Here is a 12,610-nt window from a genome sequence, read left to right on the forward strand (position 1 = left end):
TGTGTGTGTGTGTGTGTGTGTGTGTGTGAGTGAGGGGGGCGCGTCATTAGGAGCCCCACCACGCAACTGCCCCAGTTGAACCCATTTGCCCTCTCAGTCCGGGGATAGTAAAGACGCCTAATGATGGATGCCGCCTTCCTGAGGCTGGTGGTACGGAGCTTTGTACCCGTGATGGAGCTGGATGAGTTTACGGCCCCTTGCAGTCTCGAGCATTCCTGTGCGTTGGTGCATCTATACCAGGCGGTGATGCAACTAATGACAGTGCTCTCTACTGTATATCTGCTAGTCCCTGATGGCATATTGATTATTCTCAAACTCCCAGTGAAGTATAGCCGCTGCCGTGGCTTCTCTGTGATTGCAGTGATGTGTTGGGCCGTAGATCTCCTGAGATACCGACGACAAGGAACTTAAAGCTACTCACACTTTCCTCTGCTGATTCCTCGAAGAGGACTGGGCGGTGTTCTCCCGATCTCCCATTCCTGAAGCCCATTATCAGTTCTTTGGTCCCGCTGACGGTGACGGAAAGGTTGCTGTCACGACACACCTGGTCCAGCCGTGATTGTGGGTGATGTACCAGTCAACACTAATTTAAGTCTTCCTCTGTACTTCTGTCGCAAAATACCAAATTTTTTGGCATATCTTAGTAATTATAAAACCAATTCTAAATTCTTTTCTGCAATTTGTACACAACACTGGCACCCAGTGGTGTCCTGCTGCAAGGATACTCTGCAAGACCTCTTGTGTCTGGCGACAAACTGTGTTAGGAAAAACCCCTACTGCTACAGAGCTTCCCCCTCCCGCACCAGACCCTCTGTTGTTCAAAGTCAGTATTCAAACGTCTAACGAGCCGTCATAGTTCGAAACTCAGTCCAAAGTAAAATTGTTCCCAATGTACATATCCAGTATGTTTCCTTTGGAGTTTCACTTGCTTGCAGTTACTTACAGGAAATAAAAGGAGAAATACAATAAAATTCAAAGAAAGACTGTACATAAACAAAGACTGACAAACAATCAACGTGGAAAAGAAGACAAACCGTGTAAATGAAACAAAAACTGGAAACATGAGCTGTCGAGTCTGTAGGTTCTGCAATCAGTTCAGAGCTGAGGTGAGTAAAGTTATCCACGCTGCTCGACCCTGAACCTGGTGGTGTGGACCCTAAAGCTCCGGTACCTGCTTCCTGATGGCGAAGCGAGAAGAGAGCGTGGCCTGAATCGTGCGCTTCTTTGATGTTGGATGCTGTACTCTGTATAAGTATAGTCAATGGTGGGGTAGAGTTTGCCTGCTTTGGATTGGCTGTATCCACCACTTTTTCTGTTTTCTCCGTTCCTGTCCATTGCCGTTTCCATGTCGTGCCGTGATGCAACCAGTCAGGATATTCTCCACAGCGCATCGATAGAAATCTGTCAAAGTTTTATATGCTACCCGACCCGATAACTTCCTCCATGCTTCTTGTTCTAATGTTCGCAGAGTCACTTAGGTCTCAGAGTATCCACGTCCCGATTTAAGAGTCACTGAAACACTTCGATTGACTGTCTGAGTCAGGACATCGAGTGGTCCTACCATTGCGTCAAGATACCGCTAGATGGGAGTGTTGACTAAATAATCACAAATTCAAGGGTTGTATCATCCACACACTCCTCTCACGGGCTCTCTTTCTCCCGCCTCTCTTCCATGCTCCTCCGTTACCTCGAATCACAGAGTAATAGAGAAGTACAACCCATCAAGTACATGCCGGTACCATCTAATCTGCCTACTCCCGGACGTGCACCTGACAAATAGCCCTCCATATCCCTGCTGTCCATGTACCTTTTCAACCATCTACAACGATGAAATCGAAATTCCATGGACCTCTTGAGCTCGCAGTTCATTCCAAACTCTCACAATACTCTGAGTGCAGACGCTTTCCCTCATGTTCCCCTCAAGCCTTTCACCTTTCACTCCTAAGCCACGACTTCTGGTTGTAGTCCCACCCAACCTCGGTGGGAAAAGCCTGCCTTCATTTACCCGATCCACACCCCTCATAATTATGTATACCTCTATCAAATCTCCACTGAATCTTCCAGTTCTAAAGAATATAGTCCGAACCTAGTCAATTTTTCCTTATAACTCAGGTTATCCAGACCCGGTAATATCTTTGCAAATTTTTTTTCAACTCTTTCAATCTTGTTTACATCTTTTCCGCAGGTAGGTGACCAAAGCTGTACACATAGCACCAAATTAGGCCTCACTAACGTCTTATACAACTTTAACACCACATCCCATTTTCTGTACTCAGGCCAATGTGCCAAAGCTTTTCTTTACGAGTCCATCTACTTGTGACGCCACTTTCAAGGAATTATGGACCTGCAATCCCATATCTCTTGGTTCTACCACACTCCCAGTGTTTTACTGTTCACTGTGTAAGACTTACCCTGGCTGACCCGACCGGTACAAACTATCGCACCTAACTGCATTAAATTCCATCTGCCATTTTCAGCCAGTTTTTCCAGCAGATACAAATCCCTCTGCAACCCATGTTAGCCATCCTCACTGACCACTACAGTCCCATTCTTGGTCTCATCGGCAAATTTGCTGATCCAGTTAACCACATTATCATCCAGATCATTGGTATCAATCCCAGGCAATAACTGACCCAGCATCGATCCCTGTAGCTCACCACTAGTCGCAGGCCTCTCAGTCAGAGAGGTAATACTCTACTACCGTTCTCTGGCTTCTCCCAAAAAGCCAATGTCTAAAGCAATCTCCCTCATCCTGAAAGCCGAGCAACTGAAACCCCTTAACCAGCCTCCCGTGCCGGACTTGGTCAAATATCTTTCTAAACTCCATGTAGACAACATCCACTGCCTTGCCTTCATCCGCTTCCCTGATATCTTCCTCGAAAAGCTCTATAAGTTTGGTTAGAAATAATCTACCGCCCACGAATCTATGTTGACTAACCACAATCAATGTTAACCATATAAACCATAAAACAATTATAGCACGGAAACAGGCCATCTCAGATGTATCAGTATTACAGAGGTATAAAGGTAATTACAGAGGCTTGAGAGAGGTGTTGGTCAGAATTGATCCGAAAAGATAAATCCTAAAGAGGAAGAAGTATCCTAAAGGAAATAAGGTACAACCATGGCTAAGAAGACATGTCAAAGCCGACATAAAGGCCAAAGAGAGGGAATATAATAGAGCAAAGACTAGTAGTAAGTTAGAGGTTTGTGAATCTCTTAAAGGCCAACAGAAAGCAACTAAAAAGTCTTTAAGAATGTAAAGATGGAATGAAAAGATAAGCTAGCAAATAATATTAAAAAGAATATCGAAAGCTTCTTCAGATACATGAAATGTAAAGGAAGTGGATACTGGTCCGCTGGAAAACGATGCTAGAGAGGTAGTAATAGGGGATAACGAAATAGCAGACGTGCTGAATAAGTATTTTGCATCAGTCTTCATTGTTGGAGATACTAGCGGTATGGCGGAAGTTTCTCGTGTCAGGGCATGAAGTATGTGAAGTTACAATAACTAGAGAGAATGGTCTTGGGAAACTGAAAGGTACGAAGGTGTTATGAGTGATGAACAGTTCTGACGGACAATGGGGTGCAGAGTTACCCATCCCCACTCCCTGAGAACCACGAACCGTTACTGTTGCTATGCTTCTCATGAGAGAGAGAGATGGAAAACATGCAAGAACAGCTGCTACAGATAAGAGAGGGGAGAGAGACTGTTGATTTACTGTATTATGACTTCTGCAAGGGTTATTTATCTTCTACTATTTTGCTCATTGACATTCCTCAGTGGACTCCCGGAGTGGACTGGTTTGATGGACACAGTCATTCAAAATTGATTAATAGCTGAGACCTCGTGAGTAGGGATAAAAGACAGGTCTGGAGAGACACCCTTCAGACACACCAGGAGACACACCAGTGGACACTGATTGAGTGTTGGAACCCACAGGAAAAGTGGGGGCATCGGTGACCGAACCAGGAGATCGGTCAGTTAAACTCACAGTGTTACAGCAGGGCTGGTGGGGACTTGTGTGTGTGTCCACTCATGCCAGAGTGACAAGTCCACCACAGAAGAACGGTCTAGCTGAATGACAGAGGGGTCACAACTGAATGGCCACAACGACACGACGGATTAAGAAAGGAGTAAAAGGTCTGCCTGCCGCAACAGTTGCTGTTACATCTCGTTCACTCGCTCTCTCTCTCTCTCTCTCTCTCTCTCTCTCTCTTCAACGATTACAACACAACAACCATAACTACCTCAGCACGCATGAAATGAACTGAATTTATATTTTTATGACAATTCATTTATCCCTAGACATCGATAGAACTTGTTTATTATTGCTTATTATTATTCCTACACTTTTAGGTTTATTATTGCTAACTTGTGATATATATATATATTTTCATTAGTGGTATTGTTTTGCTTAATTTTCTAAGAAACACTTTTGAATATAGTAGCACCAGCCTCCAACGGATTCTTCTTTCTCTGCTGGTCAGGCACCCAGTTACGGGGTACGTAACAAATTGGGGCCTCGTCTTCCGGAATTTGATTACCAAATTGTGGGGGGGGGGGCAGTGAATCGGGATAAAAGTCTCTTATCTGATCTGGTTGCGTGGATAACCAGACGGGAAACCAGCAGAGATGGAAATAGACAAATTTCTAAAAGAACCGACTTCGGGGGCATTGGAGGATGCCAGGAAGGCGGAATTGGTGAGTATTGCTGAACGATTAAATCTCTCAGCGGTGAAATCGTCGATGAGCAAGTTGGATATACAGAGAGCAATAGCTATGCATTATGTATCCGAGGGTGTGTTCACATCGGATGTATTGGACCTGTTCCCTGAGAGGAAACCTGCCGCGGGTAAGGTTCAGTTAGAGATAGAAAGATTAAAGTTGGCTTCGGAGAAGGAGAAAAGGGAGCATGAGTTCCAGATAAAGGAGTTGGAGGTTGCAAGGCAGAGAGAAAAAGCTGATAGGCAGAGGGAAGAAAGGGAGAAATAGAGGCAGCATGAGTTGGAAATAGAAAAATTAAAGGTACAGCAGGGAAGAGACCGGGCAGCAGACCCAAATGAGGGGTTTAAGATTGGTCCGGAGATCAAGTTGGTACCTCCATTCGAGGAGATGGATGTTGATAAGTTCTTCCTCCATTTTGAGAAAGTGGCTGTCAATCAGAACTGGCCTGAGAGAAAATGGGCTGTTCTGGTACAGAGCGTACTTAGGGGGAAGGCTAGCAAGCGTATTCGGCATTGGATATGGACGAATCTAAGGATTACGAGGAAGTTAAAAAGGCTGTACTGAGGATTTACGAATTGGTGCCAGAGGCATGCCGGCAGAAGTTCCAGAACTTGAAAAAGCACTGGAACCACACGTATTCAGAGTTTGCCCGTGAGATGCAAATATATTGTGGGCGTTGGTATGCCTCAAAAGGAGTCGTTGGAGATTATGATAAACTATTAAAGTTAATACTGATGGAGCAATTCAAAGGTTGGATCCCTGAGAGAATGAAGACGTACTTGGATGAGAAGGAAAAGAATAGTGGAGCTAAGGAAAGTAAGGGAGACGGAGCAGATTTAGTGTTGTCAAGGAAGGAAATTTCGAACCTGGCTCACAAGATACCCCTAGGTGGACACTTGGGAGTGAGGAAGGAGGTTATGGAAGCACAGAATAAAGATAAGAAACAGATGGGGCAGTTAGAAGGTCCAGGGTTGGACACGGATGATCTGTCTGGTTTGACAGAACTGTTTTCAGTTGAGGAACTTCAGTGTGTTCCCGATGACATGAGAGCAGTCGTAGATTAAAAGGATGCCGCTACCTTGAGGGAGTCTGCTGGGTTAGCAGACGAGGTTGTTTTAAACCGCAAGGTTGAGTTTACTCCGAAGGGGAGTTGCCCAGAGAGTAAGAGGGAGGATCAGGGGAACTTAGAATTTGCAAAAGGGACTGGTATTGAAAGCCTAGGAGAGGCAGATGTCCCGTTTGCTTGTGTTCAGGATGTGAAAGATATGGAGTCACAGGGTACTGAACCTTGTGTTGAAACTCAGAAAGGGTCTAAGGGATCTGACTTAGGTAAAAAGGAATGCAAATCTTTTGGGTCAGATACTTGGTTCAGTGGAGAAAGGATTAACCGTGGCACAGGGAGAAAGCGAGAATTCTCAGTCACTTGTGTTAGAAGGTGTGTTAAAAGTTAGTGAGGAGATGAAAGCTGGTGATGTGAATATTATTGAAGGGAAAGGGAAAAGTATTGTTCCTAGACTTGTGAATAAAGAAAATTTAAAGTCGGGTTTGGTTTCAGAACTGTTGACAAAAGTAAAGAGACCGTTAACTGAACAATGGCTTGTTAACAAGGTGCCTGTGAATCAATTACAGTTTGTTTTGAAATTTAAGGATAAACAACTTGGTGATGTTGTTCAAGGATGTGATTTGGAGAGACTGAACTTAAAGTGTTGTTTTGACCAAGAGGGATCACCTGCAGATGTTAAAAGAGAAACTAACAGAATTAAAGATCCTGAAGATAAAATTAACGACCTGCTTAAAATTAATGAGTGGTGTGGAAGTTCAGCAACTGGGCTTAGTTTGGAAAACATTGGTAACAAGATAGCTCCTGTGAAAGGAGTCTGTGAAGGCCTGTTCCAACCACGTGAGAGTTAAGTGGAAAAGAGGCAAAGGGTTGACCAAATGTCACTTTGAATAACAGGATCTGGTTTTGCGGGAATTTGATTTTTTTTAACAAAAAATGTGAATAATAAAGACAACGTCGTGGAAGATTGAATGGTAAGTTTGAAAGTAAAATAGAAAATGGTATTTGCACAAATTTCTGTAATGTACCACAGTATAATCACACATGCATTGGTTCCCGCTTTTGTAATAAACACCTAAGCTAAGATCACAACCCTTTGGTATTTTTGGCTAACATGAAAAATAAAAATAGGCGGTTATTAAATTGGAGTCTGTTGTTACATGAATTCGATATTAAAATACAACGTGTAAAAGGGAGTGACAATGTAATTGCTGATGGTTTATCTAGATGTTAATTTGAATGTGTATCTGTATTATTTTTGAGGTTAAAACCACTTCTGTATTTTGTTTAATTCTGTAATATGCTGTATTAGTTCGTTTTCACCTTGGTGAAAATTCTCAGAAGTATGGGGGTGTTATGAGTGATGAACAGTTCTGATGGACAATGGGGTGCAGAGTTACCCATCCCCACTCCCTGAGAACCACGAACCGTTACTGATGCTATGCTGCTCATGAGAGAGAGAGATGGAAAACATGCAAGAACAGCTGCTACAGATAAGAGAGGGGAGAGAGACTGTTGATTTACTGTATTATGACCTCTGCAAGGGTTATTTATCTTCTACTATTTTGCTCATTAACATTCCTCAGTGGACTGCCGGAGTGGGCTGGTTTGATGGACACAGTCATTCAAAATTGATTAATAGCTGAGACCCCGTGAGTAGGGATAAAAGACAGGTCTGGAGAGACACCCTTCAGACACACCAGGAGACACACCAGTGGACACTGATTGAGTGTTGGAACCCACAGGAAAGGTGGGGGCATCGGTGACCGAACCAGGAGATCGGTCAGTTAAACTCACAGTGTTACAGCAGGGCCGGTGGGGACTTGTGTGTGTGTCCACTCATGCCAGAGTGACAAGTCCACCACAGACGAACGGTCTAGCTGAATGACAGAGGGATCATAACTCAATGGCCACAACGACACGACGGATTAAGAAAGGAGTAAAATGTTTGCCTGCCGCAAGAGTTGCTGTTACATCTCGTTCTCTCTCTCTCTCTCTCTCTCTCTCTCGCTCTCTCTCTCTCTCTCTCTCTCTCTCTCTCCCTCTCTCTCTCTCTCCCCCCCCCAACGATTACAACACAACAACCATATCTACCTCAGCACGCATGAACTGAACTGAACTTTATATTTTTATGACAATTCATTTACCCCTAGACATCGATAGCTTCTTAAATATTGCTGAATGTTCCTACACTTTTAGATTCATTATTGCTAACTTGTGTTTTATATATATATTTTTTTTTCCATTAGTGGCATTGTTTTGCTTATTTTACTAATAAACACTTTTGAATATAGTCCCACAAGACTCCAAGGGATTCTTCTTTCTCTGCTGGTCAGACACCCAGTTACGGGGTAAGTAATAAAGGTACCAGCGTTACCAGCCTCCCGTGTCGGTCTTTGTCAAATATCTTTCTAAAGTCCATATAGGCAACATCCACTGCCTTGCCTTCATCCACTTCCCTGATATCTTCCTCGAAAAGCTCTATAAGTTTGGTTAGAAATAATCTACCGCCCACGAATCTATGTTGACTAACCACAATCAATGTTAACCATACAAACCATATAACCATATAGCAATTACAGCACGGAAACAGGCATCTTGGCCCTTCTAGTCCGTGCCGAAAGCTTACTCTCACTTGGTCCCACTGCCCCGCACTCAGCCCATAACCCTCCATTCCTTTCCTGTCGATATACCTATCCAATTTTGCTTTAAATGACAATACCGAACCTGCCTCTACCACTTCTACTGGAAGCTCATTCCACACAGCTACCACTATCTGAGTAAAGAAATTCCTCCTCTTGTTACCCTTAAACTTTTGCCCCTTAAGTTTCAACTCATGTCCTCTTCTGTGAATCTCCCCTACACTCAATGGAAAAAGCCTATCCAGGTCAACTCTATCTATCCCCCTCATAATTTTAAATACCTCTATCAAGTTCCCATCAACCTTCGACGCTCCAAAGAATAAAGACCTAACTTATTCAATCTTCCCCTGTAACTTCGGTGCTGAAACCCATTGTAATAACATTCTAGTAAATCTTCTCTGTACTCTCTCTATTTTGTTGACATCTTTCCTATAATTTGGTGACCAGAACTGTACTCAATACTCCAAATTCGGCCTTTCCAATGCCTTGTACAATTTTATCATTACATTCCAACTCCTATACTCAATGCTCTGATTTATAAAGGCCAACATAGCAAAAGCTTTCTTCACCACCCTATCCACATGAGATTCCACCTTCAGGGAACTATGCACCATTATTCCTAGATCACTCTGTTCTACTGCATTCTTCAATGCCCTCCATTTACCATGTATGTCCTATTTGGATTATTCCCACCAAAATGTTGCACCTCACACTTATCAGCATTAAACTCCATCTGCCATCGCTCAGCCCACTCTTCTAACCAGCCTAAATCTCTCTGCAAACTTTGAAAACCTACTTCATTATCCACAATACCACCTACCTTAGTATCATCTGCATACTTACTAATCCAATTTACCACCCCATCATTCAGGTCATTAATGTATATGAGAAACAACATTGGACCCAGTACAGATCCCTGAGGCACACCGTTAGTCACGGGCCTCCAACCTGACGAACAGTTATCCACCACTACTCTCTGGCATCGTCCATCCAGCCACTGTTGAATCCATTTTACTACTTCAATATTAATACCTAACGATTGAACCTTCCTAACTAATCTTCCGTGCAGAACCTTGTTAAAGGCCTTACTGAATTCCATATATACAACATCCGCTGCTTTACCCTCGACAGCTTTCCTCATAACCTCATCAAAAAATTCAATAATATTTATCCAACATGACCTTCCACGCACAAATCCATGTTGACTGTTCCTAATCAGACCCTGTCTATCCAGACAATTATATATACCATCTCTAAGAATACTTTTCATTAATTTACCCACCACTGACGTCAAACTGACAGGCCTATAATTGCTACGTTTACTCTAAGAACCCTTTTTAAACAACGGAACCACATGAGCAATACGCCAATCCTCCGGCACCAACCCCGTTTCTAATGACATTTAAAATATTTCCGTCAGAGCTCCTGCTATTTCTATACTAACTTCCCTCAAGGTTCTGGGGAATATCCTGTCAGGATCCGGAGATTTATCTACTTTTATATTCCTTAAAAGTGCCAGTGCTTCCTCCTCTTTAATCGTGATAGGTTCCATAACTTCCCTACTTGTTTCCCTTACCTTGCACAATTCAATATCCTTCTCCTCAGTGAATATTGAAGAAAAAAAAATTGTTCAAAATCTCCGCCATCTCTTTCGGCCCCACACATAGCTGTCCACTCTGATTCTCTAAGGGATCAATTTTATCCCTCACTATCCTTTTGCTATTAATATAACTGTAGAAACCCTTTGGATTTATTTTCACCTTACTAGCCAAAGCAACCTCGTATCTTCTTTTAGCTTTTCTAATTTCTTTCTTAAGATTCTTCTTACATTCTTTATATTCCTGGAGCTTATCATTTATATTATTCCTCGAGCTTATACTTATTCTTTATATTTACTCCATGCTGCCTATATCTATTGTATGTATCTCTCTTTTTCCTAACCAAGTTTCCAATATCCCTTGAAAACCATGGCTCTCTGAAACTTTTAACCTTTCCTTTCAACCTAACAGGAACATAAGGATTCTGTACCCTCAAAATTTCACCTTTAAATGACCTCCATTTCTCTACTACATCCTTCCCATAAAACAAATTGTCCCAATCCTCTCCTTCTAAATCCTTTCCCATCGCCTCAGAGTTAGCCTTTCTCCAATCAAAAATCTCGACCCTGGGTCCAGTCCTAACCTTCTGCATAATTATATTGAAACTAATGGTATTGTGATCACTGGACCCGAAGTGCTCCCCAACACATACCTCTGTCACCTGACCTATTTAATTCCCTAACAGAAGATCCAACACTGCCCCTTCTCTAGTTGGTACCTCTATGTATTGCTGCAAAAAACCATCCTGCACACATTTTACAAACTCCAACCCATCCATCCCTTTTACAGTACGGGCTTCCCAGTCTATGTGTGGAAAATTAAAATCTCCCACAATCACAACCCTGTGCTTACTACAAATATCTGCTATCTCCTTACAAATTTGCTCCTCCAATTCTCGCTCCCCATTAGGTGGTCTATAATACACTCCGATAAGTGTTGCTACACCTTTCCCATTCCTCAATTCCACCCAAATATTCTCCATAGACAAGCCCACTAATCTTTCCTGCCAGAACACAACTGTAGTATTTTCTCTGACAAGCAACGCAACACCCCCCCCCCTTGCCCCTCCTATTCTATCACACCTGAAGCAAGGAAATCCAGGAATATTTAGCTGCCAATCACACCCCTCCTGCAACCGTGTGTTCTAAGCAGAGCTGCAGAACGGAAGCTGCTAATAAGAGAGAGATAACGAAAGAGAGATAAGGGAAAGCCATTCAAAATGCTAATAAGAGAGAGATAACGAGCGAGAGAGAGACACATAATTCAGTATTTTGGCATCTGCAATGATACTGCCAAGGACACTATGCTTTGAACATAACCTGCTCGTTAACACTCCTGCTGAGACAAAAGGAAGTGGTGAAGTTTGACCGACAGGTGATACCCCATCGGGGGGATAAAATAGCGGGTTTGCTAGGACACAGGAGACACGCCACGAGACGCTGAAGGGTGGATTGTGCCCCCACAAGTTGGTGGGAGTTTGGAGGACCGATTCACGGGACTCGGCCAGAGGCTCACAGGGTGTAAAGGGATGACCGGTGGGGACCTGTTGTGTGTCCACCCTTGGCTGGGTGACGGGTTCACCACGGAAGAACGGTCGCACCTGGAACAGAGGGGTCACAGTCGGTGATCACAACAGGACAACGGTCGCACCTGGAACGGAGGGGTCACAGTCGGTAACCACAACGGGACAACGGTCGCATATGGAACGGAGGGGTCACAGTCGGTGACCACAACGGGACAACGGTCGCATATGGAACAGAGTGGTCGCAGTCGGTGACCACAACGGGACAACGATCGCATATGGAACGGAGGGGTCACAGTCGGTGATCACAACGGGACAACGGTCGCACCTGGAACGGAGGGGTCACAGTCGGTGACCACAACGGGACAACGGTCGCATATGGAACGGAGGGGTCACAGTCGGTGATCACAACGGGACAACGGTCGCATATGGAACAGAGTGGTCACAGTCGGTGACCACAACGGGACAACGATCGCATATGGAACGGGGGGGGGTCACAGTCGGTGATCACAACGGGACAACGGTCGCATATGGAACAGAGTGGTCACAGTCGGTGACCACAACGGGACAACGATCGCATATGGAACAGAGGGGTCACAGTCGGTGATCACAACGGGACAAAGGTCGCACCTGGAACGGAGGGGTCACAGTCGGTAACCACAACGGGACAACGGTCGCATATGGAACAGAGTGGTCACAGTCGGTGACCACAACGGGACAACGATCGCATATGGAACGGGGGGGGGGGGGGGTCACAGTCGGTGATCACAACGGGACAACGGTCGCATATGGAACAGAGTGGTCACAGTCGGTGACCACAACGGGACAACGATCGCATATGGAACGGAGGGGTCACAGTCGGTGATCACAACGGGACAACGGTCGCACCTGGAACGGAGGGGTCACAGTCGGTAACCACAACGGGACAACGGTCGCATATGGAACAGAGGGGTCACAGTCGGTGATCACAACGGGACAACGGTCGCATATGGAACAGAGTGGTCACAGTCGGTGACCACAACGGGACAACGATCGCATATGGAACGGAGGGGTCACAGT

General features: G+C 44.4%; 1 protein-coding gene across 3 annotated transcripts in view; it reads right to left on the reverse strand.

Moving 5' to 3' along the window:
* The window catches only part of LOC132382879 (integrin alpha-M-like), a 66,496-nt gene that overhangs the window by 40,875 nt on the left and 13,011 nt on the right, over positions 1-12,610 (reverse strand). For 2 of the 3 annotated variants that reach the window (XM_059953384.1, XM_059953382.1), the window contains exon 2: positions 422-608. The exons of the other annotated variant lie outside the window; for it this stretch is intronic. The gene's annotated coding sequence lies outside the window, so the exon portion shown is untranslated. The remainder of the gene's footprint in view (positions 1-421; positions 609-12,610) is intronic. 3 annotated transcript variants of the gene reach the window in all.

This window comes from Hypanus sabinus, chromosome 29 (genome assembly GCF_030144855.1).
Source record: "Hypanus sabinus isolate sHypSab1 chromosome 29, sHypSab1.hap1, whole genome shotgun sequence".
NCBI classification, from domain to species: Eukaryota; Metazoa; Chordata; class Chondrichthyes; order Myliobatiformes; family Dasyatidae; genus Hypanus; species Hypanus sabinus.